A 19,831-nucleotide genomic window follows, 5' to 3' on the forward strand; every position below is an offset into this window, starting at 1 on the left:
CCACCACCCTTTCTGTCAGTCCCTGTCTGTCTCTCCCTCCCCATAAGCAGACAGGCAGAGACAGGGAGGCTGTTGTTGTGCTTGCAGTTTGACACTATCAGCTCATAAATCCGTGTCAACAGCTTGTATGTCTCCTCTCCTTTCCTCTCCTCTCCTCTCCTCTCGTCTGTATCCCTCACTCCCTCCCTCCAGTGGTGAAAGAGTGGAGGAACCCATTGACCTACCAGTGAGTGTTTGATTGGCATAGCCACACAGTTACAGACATAAACACACCGTGAAAGCAGATGGACACAGATAGACAGACATACAGTTCATTAATGAATGAATGATTGATTGATTGATTGATTCACTGATTCACATATGTATATCTGTGACTTTCCCTTCCTCTGTCTCACTCCTCTCTCTCGTCCTCGCTCCTGTCTCTCTTCCCCTCAGGCGACTTTTGTCGGCAGACAGTCGTCACTGACAAGTGCTTCCTGTGGTTGGGGGTAAACACCTGGGTAATGAGGCCACAGTGCACAACAACCACCAAAAAAAAAAAAAAAAAAAAAAGAAAGAAAGAAAACTTCCCTCCAAGGTTCACAGCCTCACTCTCTGCACATGCAGGTGTCTACTATTGACTCACAACCAGGTCATGCCATCACATAGAGGCACATGCAGTCGTGTCTTCCATACACATGCACACAAGCCTGGGGAAAGACATGTACAGACATGCCTGCACATAAACACACACAGCCACACATGAGAAGTGTGTGCTTGGCTCAGAGTCCCAAACAAGTGGTGAACCAACCCAGCTACAGTGTGTCAGCCAAGACTCAATACCCAGACTGACTGCAGTGTTAAAGGCACGCTGTAATGGGTTGAGGTGAGGGGGGGAACGAACTGAAGTGGAGCGTCTTCTGTTCCTTCACCGTCACTAATAGTTTATTCTCTCAAACTTAGAAACAAGTCCCATACCCCAAGGTTTGAGCGATTTGCCGCTTGTTTCTAAAGATCCCGACTGACTGCACTGCAAAGTTGTGCTATGGTGTGTAGTGTGAGAGCTGCTGCACGCTGTCGAGTGTAGAGTTGTAACTCTGGCTGCGGTGGTACTTATACACTACATGTCACTCCAAGAGGTTTTTCTCAGGCAAACTGATGACCCATTACACGGGCGTCTCAGGTCATTGAAACGCCCGTTTCTGAACATCATGCACGTTTCCCATGACATGAAATAATCTGTGAGTCATGGGTGTAATGATCTCGTCAAACACATTTTACACAATATTCAGACATTTGTTCTGAGCTGTTTGGAAGTAAAGTTTTCAGACTTGGCAACCATGAAGGCATTGGCTCAAGGTTGTTGAAACATCATTATTATTATTTTTTTTATTTTTTTTTTTTAAATATGCAGGTAAGAAAATATTCGAAATGATATGTGACTACTTCTGAACGAGCTGGTGCAAACTGTAGGTACAGCAGAAGGTCAGGGTTTCATTCTCCAGCTTCTGTGTGTCCCTGGGCAAAATACTTGCAAATTGCAAATTGCTGCTGGCAGCTGTGCCAGCAGCATGGAAATGGGTCTGAATGGTGTGTGGTAGCAAAAAAAAAAAAAAAGAAGCACTGCATATAGAACAGTGCATGAATTTGTATCTATGGGCATGAAGACTGTTAATAGTAGTTTGTGCGGTCATCAAGGCAAGAGGACCTTTACCAATTTAACAAATGCACTGGACGCAGATAAAAGATAAAACGGATACCACCAGTACGTTGTAACAGTGCACAACAGAGTCTCTCATAAATCTCTTTATATATATATATGTATTCTTTATTTAATTTGAAATACACTAACTCTTGAGGTGCCTGAGAGTCGTAGGTTTAAGAGAATCACTCAGGCAAATAAGGTGGGCCAACATACACAACAATTGCAAATAATAGTGCATTTCCATGCCACTCTCGTTACGTTACCGATAACCAAATTGATTTTTGTCGCGGCAAAATTACACATTTCTGCTTCACTGCCTACAAAATACTGCGTGTGCTTATCAAAGTCCCAGAGATGCTCCATGTCGAAAGCAAGCAAGGGTACGAGTGATTCACTCTCGACTCATCTTATTGTGTTATCGGAGGACAATACATCACTGCCTGCATCTTGTGTGTCACTGGAACAACAGGGGAAGCCTGTGGTGAATCATCAGCCCTGCCAGACGAGCAGAGCTGGAAAAGCCTTTTAACTGTTTTAGTTGTGCAGGGGTTGTGTTGTCTGAAGGGCATCACGCAGAGCAATTGTGTTAAGTGTAACTAACTGGCAAAAACACCGCCGTGCATATCTATACTGTATTTATGATATCTGGGTAGTGTATGTGTTCAAGGCAGTGCCTGACTCTACGTGTATGTGTGTGTGTGTGTTTGTATCGGTGTGGCCACACGTGTCTTTGTGTGCAAAGGAAATGGCTGACAGTGAAAAATGTGACCAATTCTAATTTTAATTGCCAATGAAAAAGGGGCCTCCATATTTATGGATTCTGTCCAGATGAACAGAGGAGCCAGGTTTAAGCATGGAAGCATATCCCTTATCACAATTAAAAAGAGCTTTAACATGACTGCAACCCCTTGAAGTTAGATTAGTACTAATATTGGAGAGATCAACTCTGGCTTCGAACAAAAAAAATCCCTGAATGGGGAAAAAAGAAATGATTTAACAGCGCCAAAGGTAATGTATTTCTCTCTCTCTCTCTTTTGAATTAGCCTTGTGCTATTTCTTGATAGATGTTCTTCACATTTTTTTTTTCTTTCTTTTGAACATGAAATTACTTGACGTGTACATGAAAAAATATGCTTGGAGTCTGACCTAGGGACTTGATTGAAAGAAGAAAAGAGAGAAGGGGGGAAAAAACGAATTTGACAGCACAGTTTGAGATGCTTTTTAAATCAGTGAGCCTTGGACTGACAGTAAAATGAAACATTCCCAGTTGAGTATACAATACATGAAATCCCAGTTAACGTAAGTGACTTTATTGTGAGAATGTGAAAGCGTCTTGTAACTGTATTGCCACTTTGTACGCCGAGACAAACACATGTCTGTGGACTTGAGTTAAATTCCCCCGTCATGACAGAAAAAAAAAATGTGATTCGGCCAGTTCTTGCGTAAAGAAAGACAAACCTATGTGGTTGCAAGTGAGACCCGTGTAATTAGAGAGAAAGAGAGCATGGGAGCGCTTGACCTCAGGCACCGAAACAAGAGGCAAGGGGGGGGGGGGGGGGACAAGGTGGAGAAAATCATCTCATGTTAACCTGATAGAGGGAAAAAAAGTGAGCAGCACCGAGAGCAACCCAGCAAACAGAGAGCAGCTGCTGAGGATTTACATCCTGTAAATTATTCATGTAATCAGCTGTAGGACCAAAGAGACAAGAGAGATGGAGACACAGACAACAAGAGAGAGAGAGAGAGAAAACTGGGCTACAGAAGTAAGAGAGATGGAAAGAGAGAGAAGTGCAAATACAGACAGGTATTGTGTACTGTATTAGAGTACAAAGAGAAAATGTAACACTTACCCTGACAGTCCTGTCTAGACGAGACTAGATCTTTCCCTCTGCCACACCTGGAAGATAGAGTAACTGTGTTGAGATTGTGTGCTTTAATCTTTCCTTACATGCACCGTTTCAGCCGCTTCCAGCTTATGAATGATAACTGAACTTAATGACTTCTGCTATAAATCCCGCTGCAGTGCACAGTGTGAAGAGGAAGTAAAGGGAAATGCATTAAATAATTGACTGTATATACTGTAGCTTTATATGATGATTACAAACACCCCTGCAGGCAATATTCTGAATATTAACACCAAGACCTGCATTCAAACACAATGCAAAACTCAACAGCAAGCAATCACATATGAGGGGAGCTCATCCCTATGAAGTACTTGTGTTTTATTTATTTTTTTTACTGTTTTTTTTTTTTTTTGTTTTCAATTGCTAACAAGCATTGTTCAAAACTCAGTCAGCAAAACAGAAGTGCATGTGGAGCAAACTGTGAATCATTTTTTTTTCCATTGCTTTCACACAAAATGTATTCAGTGACCACAGTTACCGAAATTCATGAACTCCTCTCTCAGTCACAGAGTCCACCACCTGCAAAACAATGCACTTTTGTGTGGCACATTACACGAACGCTTACTCACTTTGTTCCCAAAAGAACGATGGGAAACCAACCGTGTGCGTTTGTGCTGCAGCCACATTGAAATCTATAGAAAATCTTTTTAAAAAATCGCCTCCTTCTTCTTCTGTCTGTTGACAATAAAAGTAAATAATAATAATCATTTTCAGAGGAGGTGGAGTGAATATGAAATTGTGTCTTCTTTTAATTTGTATTCTAGCCCTACATTTTTTTTGTGACTCAGCATTTTTTGTTTACAGTAAACTGTTTATTTTGTCTAAGTACTGGAAATTCACTACAAATGTAACTGAATTGCTGCATTGCTGATTCATTCTTGTTGCAATAATCAAGTACAGCCACTGAATATATATATGTATATATACATATATATGTGTGTGTGTGTGTGTATACAGTATATATTATAGTAAAATACAGATTCATCATGAAAACAGTATTCAAACTTTTTTTATATAATGCTCTCCGCTGCTAGTATTTCATAGTTCAGTGTGCTCAAAGTGACAGTGTTTACTTCCTGAGTGAGACGGGTTGCCAGTGTTGTCGCTTATTTTAAGCCATGTGTATGATGTGTGTTGGAGGTGAGACTAACTGTAGAGATGTGAGATGCAGTCTGAGACTGCAGACTGTGTGAAGAGTTTTGTAAAAGTAGCTCCAGTATCGACCCATTCTATAATGTTACGAGTATGGTAGGAAGGTAAATTATGAACATATGGTCAAAATCACAACATAGAGATTCGTAAATTGACACAGGATAGATTCCACAGAGGAAAGCTGAGGACAATCTCATCTGGTTATTCAGACTGCCTCTCCGATGATGTCACCATGCACAATGAACTGGATAATACGGAACACATCAGAAATGCCAAGAAGAAATAATGACCTATAACTGCACCCTCTGCACTCGCTCTCACTCTCTCTCTGTGCTCAGTCATACACTTTGACGCCCAAGAGCTTTTTGAGAAGATGCTGATCCACAAATTCCCATGGGTTTGGTGGAGTGGACTGGAGCCAGTGGAAATTGCAAACAAACACTGGAGCTGCTGTGTCTGATGCGAGCACAAACAACCTCAAAGCCCTCGTTCTCACATATCACATCTGCGTGAGCAACAGTGCATGTGTTTGGTGTACGTGAGAGAAAGTGTGTCAGTATGTGTTACCTTTTCTGGCACAAACACTGGCCTCGTCTGGACCAGTAGTAGACCAAAACCTGGTCCTAATGAAGCAGAACCTAATTTCTTACAATGGTGTTTAAATTTAGGTTTAGGGATTAACTGGTTATGAGGATTTTTTAAAAATTGCTGCGCAACCATGTGTGTGTGTGTGTGTGCCTGTGTGTATTTTGGGTTGCAAGGCCTAGAAGGGGATTCAAAGGCATTACAGCATTAGATTTATGAGGACATTCGCAGTAACAGTGGCAATAAAACAAAGATCCCAGCTCCTGTCAAAAGTTCATATTAGGTCTCACTAAGAGTATGGGAGGGTGAGCGAGAACGAGATGGGATGTGGGTAGAGGGTAAAGAACAACGTGAGACTAGGGGACAAGTGGAAAAGAGCCAAAGAGCCGAAGAAAAACAAAGAATAAACTATTTCAAAACAGGGAGAGAGAGAAACATCTCATGACAGGCTGAAGGGGAGAAAGGCCACAAACAACAATTCAAAGAGCAACTGAGAGGAACAGTTCACAGTCCCCCCCCCCCCACTCCGCCCCTCCCGTCTCTCCGCCCCATGGCTCTGGTGGCCAAACCCACACCACATTATGTGTCCCTGGGTTTTTTATAATGGCTGGGTGTGTTCGGGTCCCGCACTTAAGTCATCTGCAGTTAAATCCCCATTCCTAATTAGTGGTGGGAACCAGAATGAAAAGTGGAACAAACAGATTGGTTGGGGAACAATTAAACATCACTAAGGGAAAACAATATTTTCAAACAATATTTCGCATCACGGGGGTGTTTTCGGATGCCACATAAGGCATATAACGTGTAATCATGATGCTGTGGATCTCAACTAATGACTGACAATATGTCTCACACACATACATATGGCTGACAGAGGAACAGCTGTGTGCGCGGTGACTGACTCAACAACATTCTGACACACTTTGAAGAAGCTAAATGGATGTCTTTGAAGGAGGATTTAAAGCAACACTGCACAACCTTTTTTTTAAAACTTTAAATAACAGATTCAGTAAATAATACATTTTAGTACTTTTTTTGTAGTCCCACTCCACACCTGATAATTGGCCCGAAATGTGAGAAGTGTGTAGCTTAAAGGACCAATATGCAATGTTCTGCCACAGGAATATGTTCTGTGTGCAGTAAATATACTGTATAGTTAAGTACTAATGTCTAATACTCTTCAGAGAGGCCGATGTGTGTTGTTATTAGACTTACTTTTATTTGCACACACACACACACGCACGCACACACACACACACACACACACACACACACCAATTAGTAATAGTAAATTTAAATTCAACCCATCCTTTTTTACACACCAGAAGTGAAAACACTATATTCACTGACAGTCCTGTCTACTGGTGGAGCAATTGGAGGTTGGGTACCTCGCTCAGGGACACTCTGGCCTGGGATTTGAACCGGCCACCCTCCGGTTGCAAGCCCAGTTCCCTTCTACTTAGTCATAGGCTTCCCAGGCCTGTTTTGGAAGCTGGTCCAACAGTTTCTTTTGAGAAGACAATGTATGTCCTTTGCCTGTTCATCTGAACAAATGCATTTGAACATCCATCCTCCACATGAGGGTCACGGGGGGGCGCTGTGTCAATCTCAGCTGGCAAAGGGCGAAAGGCGGGGTACGCCCACAGGGCCACATAGAGACAAACAACCATCGTCTCTCACACTCACACCTACGGTCATTTTAGAGGCAACTCTCATGCCGAGACAATTATGACGTCTGCCTGGATTGCAGCAATAGGCACAGCAAGGTGACTCTCTCCGTATGTACTTTCAAAGCTTTTTCTTTTTAGAAATAAGAGAGTTAAGAACAACTAACTTGGAGAAAGTCTTTCTCCTCTTGGACATAATGCATTATTTCATGCATGCATCACTGAGCGGCTATAATAGGCCTGATAGCTTACTGACATTATATCACAATCGCCTTGGTTTTGGTCTGACATGCTTGCTCAACTGCAATGACGAGTGGCACTCACGTATTGCCTATAGGTCTTTTACTCGTAGTCACTGACTCAAACTGCTACAATCAGGCCCAGCGACTTCAAGAGCAATGCAAGAGTAGTAATTACTTGCCACTTTAACTCGAATGAATTGTATTGTTAAGAACGTCTGTAAGTAAATGTTGTTATTTATGTTCTAAACAAATCTCATGTGAATGAGACCCTTGGTCTCAATGAGATTACCTGTTTAAAGGTAATCTCATTGGTGGGGTTTGCCAGAGTAAATGTAACATACAGTTGCTTTGGAAGACAAACAAATGTGTGGGGATTTGTAAACTATGGGCTCATTTTCATTAGGAACTGGATTTTTTTCTTTCTTTTTTTTTTATTGCATTGCTTTGTCAGAGGAACTGACTGCGGTGGACCACTTTATACAGAGTGGACCGTTCAAAACACATTGTTTAATGAGTAAATAAAGATATTTATCTGAATTACTGTAACAACTGGGGATAGATTGCTAACACATGTATGTGGTGAGCATTGCTATGTAAGAAATCTTAAAGTCAATGTGCTAAAAACATTTTTTTTTTTTTTTTCCTTTTCGGCTTCTCCCTCTCTCGGGGTCACCACAGCGGATGATCCGCATATTTGATTTGGCAGAGATTTTTACAGCAGATGCTCTTCCAGAAGCAACCCTCCCATTTATCCGGGCTCGGGACCGGCACCGGCTGTGCCCCACCCCACCCCCATTGCTGGGGTCAATTTAAATTATCCAATTAACAGTGAGCCGTGGGGGTTGGGTACCTTGCTCAAGGGTACCCCAGCCCTTGATCTGGCAGGAACTCGAACCGGCAACCCTCTGATTACGAGCACAGTTCCCTTTCCGCTTGGCCACGGGCTGCCGCAGAGAATGAGAATGAAATAATAATATGGTGTCATTCTGTGTCAGACTTTTGCTAAGAGGCATCGTGAAAATGGTTATGAGCCCAGCAGTCAGACTTATAAATGACAACATTAAGGAGAATAGATGCATCCTGTTTTCTTCCTGTACCAAAGGAAGTCACTCCACCGCACTTTTAAGTTTAGCACACAAGCTTTTGAAAGATGGGCCTTTCAGTTTTATCCTGCAAAATCTGCCCCGGAGGTACAACACTGCAATGTGTTGACTACAGAGGCAAGGCAGACAGAGCACCAGAGGGTGGTGGACATTTTTGTGGACTGGTGTGACCTAAACCACCTGCAACAAAACATCTTGAAAAATGAAAGCCAAAAAATAAGGAACACATTCTGCTGGCTGCACTTAATAGTCTGGACTTCCCAACCTCAAAGACTATAATTTGGGAAACCCTTGTGACATTTTGTCTGTGTTCCATCTATAATACCCTGCTTTCTCCGAGTGCTGAGAAGCTTCTGCTACTTTCAGACACAACCCAGGCCTCACATATTTCTTTGCCGGTTATTCTGATCTATGGTGCTTGTTGAAAGTCTCCGTACAGTAAATTGTAGGCTGCATCTGTATGACAAAGGACACTCGGGAGCTCATGACACTGGGCACAGGAAATGCAGCACATGTCATCTATGAAGAACTTTTAAGTAAGGGAAACAGATTCCATCACTGCTTTATCAGATCATACAACATGATTTTATTTTTTATTTTTTTGGGATTAACACTAGATTGATATAATCTGAAAAAAATATTTATTTTACTACCTCACTCCTACGTGTGTTTTCACTACATACGAACAAGGAGCAGAAAGTTGCACATAAAGTAATCTCCATATTATAATAACATTACACATAATGATAATGTGTAGCACATGGATCCAACAATCCATACTGTACATACTTTTTTTTTATTGAAAAGACGAGAAAAGGGGAAAAGATTCTCACTAACTTGTGGGTTTCATTTACTTCACCACTCCCTCTGTGCTTCTCTGTCTATCTCTCTTGCTCTGTCCGTTTCGTCTCAACAAGGGTTTTTTTTCTTTTTCTCAGTGATATGTTAGGAGCCAAATGTGCTGACTCGCAGCGTGGACATGATGTCAACACACTGGTATGCACCTGCACCTCTCCAGGGGTGGAATGGTGAGTTCATATTTGATTGACAGGTGGTGAGTCAGGCCCGCTGAATGCTGAATGTGAGCGGAGAGCAAGAAAAGAAGAGGAAAAAAAAAAACCACACAGAATGAGGTTATGAGTGATTGACTGTACCTGCTGAGCAATTAAGAGTGAGATTAATTGGTTGGTTGTCCCTTCGTTGGACTGTTATTAGCCAAGGTGGTTCTCTCTGGAAACCATTTAAATGTGAGCTAATTGATGTAATTGCTCGGAAGACTACAGAACTCCTGTGGCATTACAGAAACACGGTAGGCTTTTCCTCTGTGGGTTGACAATGAAGCACATGGTAATTGACAAAATGCTGCAGCTGAGAGAGCGGGAGGAGAAATGATTGTGCGTGTGCATACGTGTGTGTGTGTGTGTGTTTAAACAGCATGGAGTTTAGGTCATGGAAACTTAACCGCGTGTCTGCTTTGGCCTGAGGATTAGCTCGGACATGCCTTCACTCTGGCAGGAATGTGTCTTTATCACACAAACACACACTGAGTCAGTGAACACACACACACACATATCACACATACATGCACACATAAGGTCAAGCTTGGGAAGAAGAGCAGTGCAAATTTTGTTTGAATTGACAAAACAGTTAAAACATTGATAGTATTATGTATAATGATCCATCTAAAGCGCTAACACATATCACATAACCTATAACACATTGCATATTTATGATTTTGCTCACTCGTACACTTTAAATACACTTTAAAACTTGTTTTAATATTTAAACCTACGATAAATGATTCATTATTTGTTTATAATTAAAGCAATATGTAGTGCGTACTTGTCAAATAAAATGTCAGCGTTCATATTTGATATAGTTTACAGCGCTGTGTATTTTTAACTCGACGGAACATTTGTGCTGTGTAACATGCACATCACTGCGGAAGATAAGGAGGAGACAGCCGGCAAAGAAGAAGCCGTCACCGAGATTAGATCGCATCCAACTTTGCCTGAGTTTGGAAATACGGTTCATTAAATATACATCAAATCATGTGACAAAGTGACAGGAGACTATATGTTTCTCAGAGATATGATATAAACCAATTAGGAATAGTGTCTTTTCTCGCACGATCTCCAAGATGATCTGTCTGATGAGCAAGTATTCACTTACATCTAACCGTTGAGGAACGATTCAGCCTGCTTTCTGGTCTTGATGATCTGAAGACGTCACTGGATGAGTGCAGCTATAGCGAGGATTGTATCTATATGATCAGCGTGTCTGTATTCAGCTGTCACGTTTTTGCAGGCGCAGATCGTCGGGACGGGAACGTAAAGAAAGAAAGAAAATGAAAAGGATCGAGTCAAGCCGAGTGTCACCTGTCTGTAATCACCTCGACCCCTTAGTGGGAATTATGTTCATGAAGGTTTTACATGTAATCCCCTATTTCATCCTGAGCCATTTGGAAACATCTATTAAAGAGTTTGTGTTTTAAATTCATTAAGCCAACAAACTCAAGTGTTTAACTCTAACTTCATAAATATGCCGTTCCTATCCACCCACCACCTGGAATGTATTACAGGAGGTTACAGTGGAGCATATCGTTCCTTCAGTGAACAGGAAACGGCTTATTTCTCCTGAGTAGACCCTGTCCCGGGCAGGGAAGTGGCTTACCACATGAAATGAGTGACCCGGGCTGTTTACACACACACCGTCATTTGCACAGGTGAGAGGATGGGCCGCCGGGATGAACACAGCACATCCCTGTTTCGCTCTCACCGCGAGGGACTGAAGGTCATTTGGAAAAAGCCATGAATTCGTTTCATTCATCAATCCCCGGAGTAAGATTTGCCGAGGCATTAAATCACACGTGTCAGGCAAATATTTTCAAATCGTTCTAGAAACTGTTAAATACTGTAATTTCCAAAGTGGGTGTATTACTGCGACATTAGGAGAAAAGGGTTAAAATTTCACAGCAACGGAAGAGTGTGAAACCTGAATTACTGAACACGTGTTGTATGAAAAAACAGAATTTAACATAACATGCTGTGGGGATGTGAGCAGCTAAAAATGACTTAACGATAACAAGCTTGAGCCACACCTGTAGCAAACTTAACATCGCCTTCTTCTGTGAGGGAAATGTTTGAGGTTCGCACCGTCATGACATTTTTTTTTTACACCGTATATATATTTTCATTGCCATGCCTTTTCCTTATGTTTGTGTAGCTCTATACCGGGGCCTTGTCCCTCTAGTTTGAAAACATATCAGGTGAATTACACCAGAAAGGAACTTCCACATAGCAGGCAGTGATGGACTCCAGATATATTCAAGCGAATAAATCAGTCCGGTTTGAGTGAAAAACACGCTGCTTTTGCAAATATTTTCTTTTCTTTCTTTCTTTTTTTTTTCTTTTTCTGTTGGGCTATGGTTTTAAATGAAGCAATCTAAGTGAGGCCGCTTACATCTGCACTCGGCTTTCCTCTCTGGACAAGTGGTCAACTGTGTTCATAGGTCTGTTGTGAGCAAGTCTTGTGATAATGTGATGGAGCTGTCACTGGCGGACACACACACACACACACAAACACACAAAAGTGTCAATACAAGGCTCATGTGACCCCATCACATGATCGCTGTAGTGACAAACACACAAATCAGCAAACATACTGTCATTCCTTCTGAACCATCACTGTACAAGATTTCTTCATTATCACTGATTTTATTTCGCGTCTGTGACCTCCATCGCTCTTCCCATTGTCTGGATTTTCATTATCTTATCTTAAGGAGGATCGTTAACTCATTCCTCCCTCAGTCATTCAGATTTGGACTCCCCCTCTGTCCCTTGTGAAGGTTACTAAAGTAGGTTAGTGTTTCTGACTTTCTTTTTTATCGTTTGCATAACAATCATCCATCCTCACCGCCCGCAGCTTTCGACCACTCTTCTGAGGTTATTCCGACGTGTTTACAACTCTCTCCCTCCCTCTCTTCTCCTCCAATCACTCACTCATCCGTCATCAGTGTTCATCATCCATCACTTATACAGCCATTCGTCCATCTCCATCATCCATCTTGAGCAGCGGTTGTTTATCTGCGCTTGACTTCGGTGGCGTGCTATTTCCTGACCGCCCTTTGTTTTTTTGGGACAATTCTCCTTCAACTCTTTAGCCCTTCCTATGTATTATGATTTCATTCATCTTTTTTTTTTTTTTTCAGCCGTCCATCATCGATCACTTCAGAACGGACGTTTTGAAGCTTGCTCTAAAATCACCAGTTTCTCTTTTCTTTCCATCCCTCCGTCCACCCCTGTCACCTTCAACACAAGTTGGCTCTTTATTTTGTACCTCTTTCATCCCCCTCCGCTCTCCCTGTCTCTCACTTTTAGAAGTTATTTGAAGTTGTTTGAGGTTTGATTATGAAACATTTCAGATCTCCCCTCTTTGCCCCCATGGTACAGAAGTTGTTTTTCTTTTGCAGATATGTTTCCAAGATCACATGCAGACAAATGTTGTGGTCAGTGCTTATTTCTCTCCTCAGATGGAAGGTGGTTTTAAAAAAAATAAATACAAACGGCAAAATAAACCAAACTACACACCACCCATCGTATGAGAGACAAAGCATATGCACACAAACCCTGTCAGATGTCGATCTCACACATTGCAGAATTTATTTTTTTCCTCGTTTTCCGCTTTCACAACAAACACACACCTGTTCTTCCGACTGACCAGCTGCCCTCTGTTTCTTTTCAAAGAGTTGAATTTCATAGACCTTGAATGAAAGAATGGGTGAGAGGCACACACACACAAAAAAGAAACCCAGCTAAGGTAATAACCTGATTTCGCCTCAGTTGGTTTGGATTTAAGAAAGGAAGAGTGTGTCAGAATAAAAACAGCAGGCGCTCTCCTGTCTCGATTTCATGCCAGACTTTTTTTTTTTTGAAGAGAGACAGAGAGAGAGAGGGAGAGAGGGAAGGAGGCACACAATGAAAGGAGAGACAAACTGAACAAAGAGAGAGAGAGACAGTGAATCACACCCCATGCCAATGAAATGAAGTGAACTGACACAAAGAGACACAGATACCATTGAGAAAATGAGTGTGCTACTAAGGGAGAAAGGGTAAGAAAGATGGAGAAGGACGAGTGGGAGGGTATTACCAATGAATGCATTTTTAATAGCTCTGAGATCAGGCAGACCAGGAGCACAAAAAGAAATAAATGCATCGCCTCCATAATTTAAACCTCTGTGGTTTATTTATTTTTTTTTTTCTACCAGCATGCTTCCTAATAAGTCAGCAAACATGACAGTGTACCTGACACTGGATAGCAAGGGAGACACCCTGACAACCAGACAAGCAGGGACAGAGAGGCTTATGGGTAAACACAGCCTTGGATGCCACTCACACCTCGTACACACACACACACAGCCAGTTGATTACCCCAGGTGTCTGTATTCACACATGAGGAACATTTGAATTTTAAACTCATCCAAAAACATGTGTCAGCCCTCTCCCATCTGTCTGTCACCCTGCTACGCCCTGACAATAGCGCGAGCACAATTCATGTAAAGCTGGGAGAATGTGCCAATTTACTCCAATTTCCTGCTTATAGCATCAGACTTCACTTTCACTTTTTTTTTTTTTTTTTTAGCATAATACATGAGCCATGCCATTTTCCTTGCCAAAACCATCTCCATAACAACAAGGATGTCCCAATTTGCCAATCTTGACACCGCACATCCCAATTTAGTGCTTAAAGAGCTTTATTCAAATGAACATCTCCATGTGGTTTATGGCCGCTTTTTCTTTTCCGGTGCTTTTTATTTTTTTTGCATGTATAACAATATATACTGTTTGCAAGAAAATGGCCAGGAAGAATTTTCTGTCACTTGATTTGACTAATGACTAGTTATTGAAACCCATTCCCTATCATATAACGAGACTTTTCTCTCTTGCCGGGTCATTTCTGTTATCCTCCCTGCCTCAGTCATGCTGTAAGACTTTGCACAACATCATCGTAGCACAGAAAGTTTGGCTTAAATATAAACAAAAACTCGGTAACAGTTCTTTCACTGGTGGTGCTAATTGCTTTCTGTGAAGGTGATGGTAGCTGTCAGCGAGAACAACTGCAAGCATATTATAAAAACACAATGGCAAAATAAATAATCGAGGCCATCCAAGTCGGCAAGATGTCATTAAAAGAAAATGTTAAATTACCATTAAAATCTCTCAAAGTTAGATTTACCTTTTGTTCCCTGTGATTGTGATTGTGTTGCCCAGTAATTGCATTTGCAGAATTACAGAAGGTGTTACTGACGTCTGGACCTTTGCAACTTAGTGACTTGTTAATAAGCAAACTTTGTTGTTTCTTTGTTTGTTTGAGGTGCTGAACTGCTATCTGGAATCAGATGTTCCCGTCTTTATTTCTTTCTTGCTTTCTCTATAACTCTAATCTGATCTGATCTGAAGTAATGTGTGGTATAAGTCGGGACAAATCGACTACGCCTTTTCATAATCTGGCTGTGTTTGATTAGGATCCAGAGAATGAATAGAAGCTTTACATGCCATTTACATGCTTCATTGGTTTTCTGTATTGTATTTTTGTTGCAAGGGATTGATTAACATTCCAACCAGCAGTTTCAGAATGCCATTCCAGATTTGAAGGGGAAGATTTAATAAGATTTTATTGGGTAAAGTAGATCAACAACCGCTTAGATTTTACAGTTCCTTTGTTGTCTTCTCTTTCCCAGTGAGATGAAATCATAACACAAGAGTCTGGCAAAATGTGATTATCCCAACTTGATTTAATTAACATTTTTCTTTTATGTTCTTCTTTATTTTTCACAGCTCCGGCTTTACTCTCTAACACAAAGAAGCACATGCAAAGAAATCAGCTGACGGTATTCTGGATCGATGGTACCATGAGAAGAATAAGAGACGACTCAAAGACAAATAACGTAAGCTTGCCCTATGCACTTGTGGATGGTTAACTGTGCTTGTCTTTTGGCCTCTTCCCATTTCAATCTTCTCTTTTTGCCCTGTTTACAGTCAAACGACATTGTTTGCCATTTTGGTTCCATGTGTGATGGGTTTAACTTAAGTCCTCGTTTTGATGACAACTTAGAAAATAAATGGGGTGATTATGGTGGAAAGAATTATAGCAGTAGCAGCAGTAATATTTTCCGAACAGGGTGTGGGAATGAACATGGTGACGTACTTGATGATTGGTGTTTGGGGGCTCATCTGCCATATTTGTTTACTTGAAAACAGAATGTTGATTGATCCTCTGTAATATATTACATCTGAGGCTTGGTAATAACTGACATGTGTTTCCTGTAAAGTACAAAACAGTTAACTGGCAACCAGCGATAGGCTGATCAGTGACTTTGTGACACTGAAGCTCAATTACCGTTAACCTACTACAGTGCACCATGTAATAGCATTATCACAGTACAATATTACTTTAAAGGGATAGTTCAAATATGGTTCTCTAAATAGGTGAACAGGGGCCTTTCTGCGTGGAGCTTGCATGTCCTCCACATATGTGTGTGGGTTTTCTCCGGGTTCATCGGCTCGTTTTCACACCTAATAGTCTGCTAGACTCAGCTAGACTCAGGTTGCAACATTCAGCCGGTCCGACTTTGCCTTCACACTGAACTTTAGTGAAACAAACCAAACCTTTTAAATAACGCATTCCCCTCCTCGCCTGAGGGTGGTGCTGCATCAAGAATTACTGAAGGAGAAGACGAGACAAACAAAAGAATGAACAAGAAAACTCACTCATCCGTTCAAGTAGGTCCAGCTGCAGACCCGCAGACCACTCAACGAAACGCCCCTTTACTCAACGAAACGCCCCTTCACTCAACGAAACGCCCCTTTACTCAACGAAACGCCCCTTCAAACTACACGACACTCTGATTGGCTCTCAAGAGACTGCGTCTGAAACGTGATGACGTTTACTAACGTGATGACGTTTACTAACGTGATAACGTCTTCTTTTATTGAAACTTTATTTACACACGCGTATCTCATAGACACTTGTTGACAAGAGACTTTTATCCCGGTGTGCGACAGGAAAAGAGAAGAATAAATACTCGTGTTGACTTTTATGAACACAGAAATGTACTTTCTGTGAAATTTGTGAATAATTAATGTCACTTTGTAAAGTATGAAATGTTATAGCCAAACTGCTAAAATATATAAATGCCGATTGGAAAAGTTCTTTGAACATCACGTTTACACAATATAGTATCACGTTTTTGTGATATAATTATCACGTTTATACAATATAGTATCACGTTTATGTGATATAATTATCACGTTTATACAATATAATATCACGTTTATGTGATATAATTATCACGTTTATACAATATAATTATCACGTTTATACAATATAATATCACGTTTATACAATATAATTATCACGTTTATACAATATAATATCACGTTTATACAATGTTTATACAATATAATATCACGTTTATACAATATAATATCACGTTTATACAATATAATATCACAAATTCCACTTTGAACACACACTTTGAATAATTTCATTTGTTTTTGCAAACTTCCAACATCATGGCAACCTGTATGTTACAAAAAGGTGTGTTTAATATAGGCCTACATTTATTGAATGTCTTATTAGTCTGTAGTTTGACATGTTGTTCAACTGGACAGAACAACGATTAGAACTAATAAAAGTCTACTTGATCAGGTTTTTAACCTGAAAGAAACCCTCCTAAAATCCTGTGCTGGTGTGGTCCAGGTGGTGGTAGACAGAAGTTAAGTAGACAAGATCTGCTGAGTATGTCATTAAGGAGATGTTACCTATTTCCAGGAAGATATGTGAAACATTGGTATCTGAATCAAACCCAGCCAGTTGGACATCAGTAGGTCTTTTGATGAAAGTAAAACAAATGCACTGAAACCCTTGATTCTGCACAGAAAGTTGTATAACTTTCAAATCCATGTAATGAATACAAGTGATGAATGATATATTTTCTTTATTTTATACACAACAGACTATCCAGCAGACACATTCACTACCCAGGGATTACAGGCGCCTGAGGAATTCCTCACACTCCAAGGCTTTCTTGTAATTGCTCAGGAAGCTATCCAGGTTCTGTCTCGCTTTTGAGGAAATGTGGCTCTGAAGCTGTTCCCCAAGCTGGGTTATCTCGCTGACAAGACAAAATGATATAGCAAAATAATTAAGTCGTTAAAGACACTCAAATACATAATAAGATATAAACTGAAAATTGGATTAACAGTTTCCTAAACTATCCTGCTTACCTTGAGTCAAACTCTGTGCCACGCATGTACATCTCCTTGGCTTTGTCCAGGGAGATGGAGTGAACAGCTCCGAGGGCGTATACTGTTGCCTGTGGCATGAAGATTAAGATTTAAGATTGTGTTAGACAGTGACCATGTGTTAAAAGGAGACAGACATATGCAGTCACATAAAACATGTAGTCTACAAATCAGTGTCAGTGTCTGAGATCTCACCTCTGGCAAAAGTACATCCATTACGAATGCCACTGGATCTGCAGACTTCTTGTCTGTCTCAGTACGTTCGAGTAGTGCATGACTTTGTCCACTTGTTAATCATCTTCAAAAAGAAGGATGACCCTGTCCTGTTTCTTGGCCCAAGGAGACACCGTGTTGCCTGTGATGATGTTCTATAAAAATTGTATAGGATTTTATTTTGGGTATTCATATACAAATACACAAACACCACACTAAATGCCATTGTCACTCACTTTAAGGTGTTGCAGCATGCCCTGATCCTCTGTGATTACACTGGTTAACAGACAACATGCCTCGCGTCGCTTCTGTTGGGCTTGTTGGGCCCTTTCCTAAAATTAAATTACACATAATATGCAACACTGAATACATGTGATTAAGAACTTTGAATAAGACATTTTCTTTCCCTGATTATTTGCACTTCCTCTGATAAGAGGTGTCATCCTGGCTGGCAACTTGTTTGGCCACAGTAACATCACTGCCCTAAATGGATATACAGATAAGCCTGTCTGAGAGGCAAATTGTTACATTACTTCTGAGAACAATCATTATTATCAGGGGCATCTATAAAAATGCAGGAATCTTGAAACTTTTTCTCAATATCTAAATTCTCAACAAGAGTGAAAATAAAATACACATTGACTTAAGATTCTACACACATGAAGTACAGTACACATAGATGAAATGGCTCCAGCATTAGTTTACTTTACTTTACTTATTTTGAGTTTCTGATACTCAAATGGATGAGTTGAATAGTTTGATGGTCACAGTTATCCATGGTCAGGACAAACAGAAATAACATCACATTTAATAATACATAAGGCTCATGGGGAAATTAAAGCCTTTCAGCGTTGAAATGAAAAAATATTTGATAATTTAGGACTTACCACCGTACTCCACCATTGACCTTTGGTGTCCCTGCAGATGGGACACAAGCTTTGCATAGCTCCCCTTTTTTGTGCAGATCAGTGTCCAAGTCGCATCTCCTCAGCTCAGGGTCTGCTCCTTCACTGAACGTAGTGTTGCTCTATAAGAGAAAATGTAAATTAATATTGTATTTTGTATTTTTAACATGGAAACATTTTTAATCCAGAATCAAGTAGTAATGAACTGGACTGCATTTGCCTTTAAGACTTTCCCTGTCCTAAAATATATGCAGGCTAACTGAAATAAATCAAATCAAATGACACTGTTGACTGTGATTCAACAGAACTTCTAATTTCTAAACATGAAAAATATTATTCATCATCAAATCTTTTATCTTAACAATTGTAGAACTGAGGTCACACGTTTTCAAATGAGCAAAGCTGTGTGCAACTTCTCAGAGTCATTTAAAGATTAAAAAACAGATAAATACTAATATATAGAGATCATATAGTTTATCTTATACGTTTCTTGGTTGAAAATGAGACAATGTTATATTGTCAATGTTATAACCTGTACATATAAATAAAAGAAAAAAAGGAAAAAAAAGAATAAAAGGGAGAAAATCGCTGCGTCTTGCTCGCTATCGTTACAGCATGCAGACATAACTGGTTAATAAACCGCACTTAATTGATATAATGGATACAAATAATGACTATTCATCCAGTGTTCAATATCTAAATGTGTTTTTTATCCATTCTTACCTTTTCCTCCGTTATTTTCCCGTGTTTTAACCGTGTTACTTTTTCGGGTTCTCTCTTCATACTCGGTCAACGTAAACTTCATCACGTTCCAGACGCAGTCTCTTGAGACCCAATCAGAGTGTCGTGTAGTGTGAGGGGGTGTTTCGTTGAGTGTGAGGGGGTGTTTCGTTGAGTAAAGGGGTGTTTCGTTGAGTAAAGGGGTGTTTCGTTGAGTAAAGGGGCGTTTCGTTGAGTGGTCTGCGGGTCTGCAGCTAGACCCTTCTCCATCCGTTGGTTAATGCAGGGCAACTTCTGTTTCCTCCACATATGAGCGGTCTTGTTTTTTTTTTTATTTCGTGTTATGCAAAC

General features: G+C 40.6%; 2 long non-coding RNA genes across 4 annotated transcripts in view; both read right to left on the reverse strand.

Annotated features, from left to right (window-relative positions):
- Positions 1–19,831, reverse strand: part of LOC131471810 (uncharacterized) — a 96,191-nt gene that overhangs the window by 3,102 nt on the left and 73,258 nt on the right. For all 3 annotated transcript variants that reach the window (XR_009242028.1, XR_009242030.1, XR_009242029.1), the window contains one exon: positions 3,535–3,581. This is a non-coding gene — a long non-coding RNA (uncharacterized LOC131471810). The remainder of the gene's footprint in view (positions 1–3,534; positions 3,582–19,831) is intronic.
- Positions 17,319–19,591, reverse strand: LOC131471809 (uncharacterized). Its single transcript, XR_009242027.1, has 6 exons — positions 19,484–19,591; positions 18,743–18,882; positions 18,092–18,187; positions 17,838–18,010; positions 17,625–17,713; positions 17,319–17,512 (listed from the first exon to the last, which is right to left on the reverse strand). It is a non-coding gene; the product is annotated as an uncharacterized LOC131471809 (long non-coding RNA).

The sequence above is a fragment of the Solea solea genome, chromosome 13 (assembly GCF_958295425.1).
Source record: "Solea solea chromosome 13, fSolSol10.1, whole genome shotgun sequence".
Lineage (NCBI taxonomy): Eukaryota > Metazoa > Chordata > Actinopteri > Pleuronectiformes > Soleidae > Solea > Solea solea.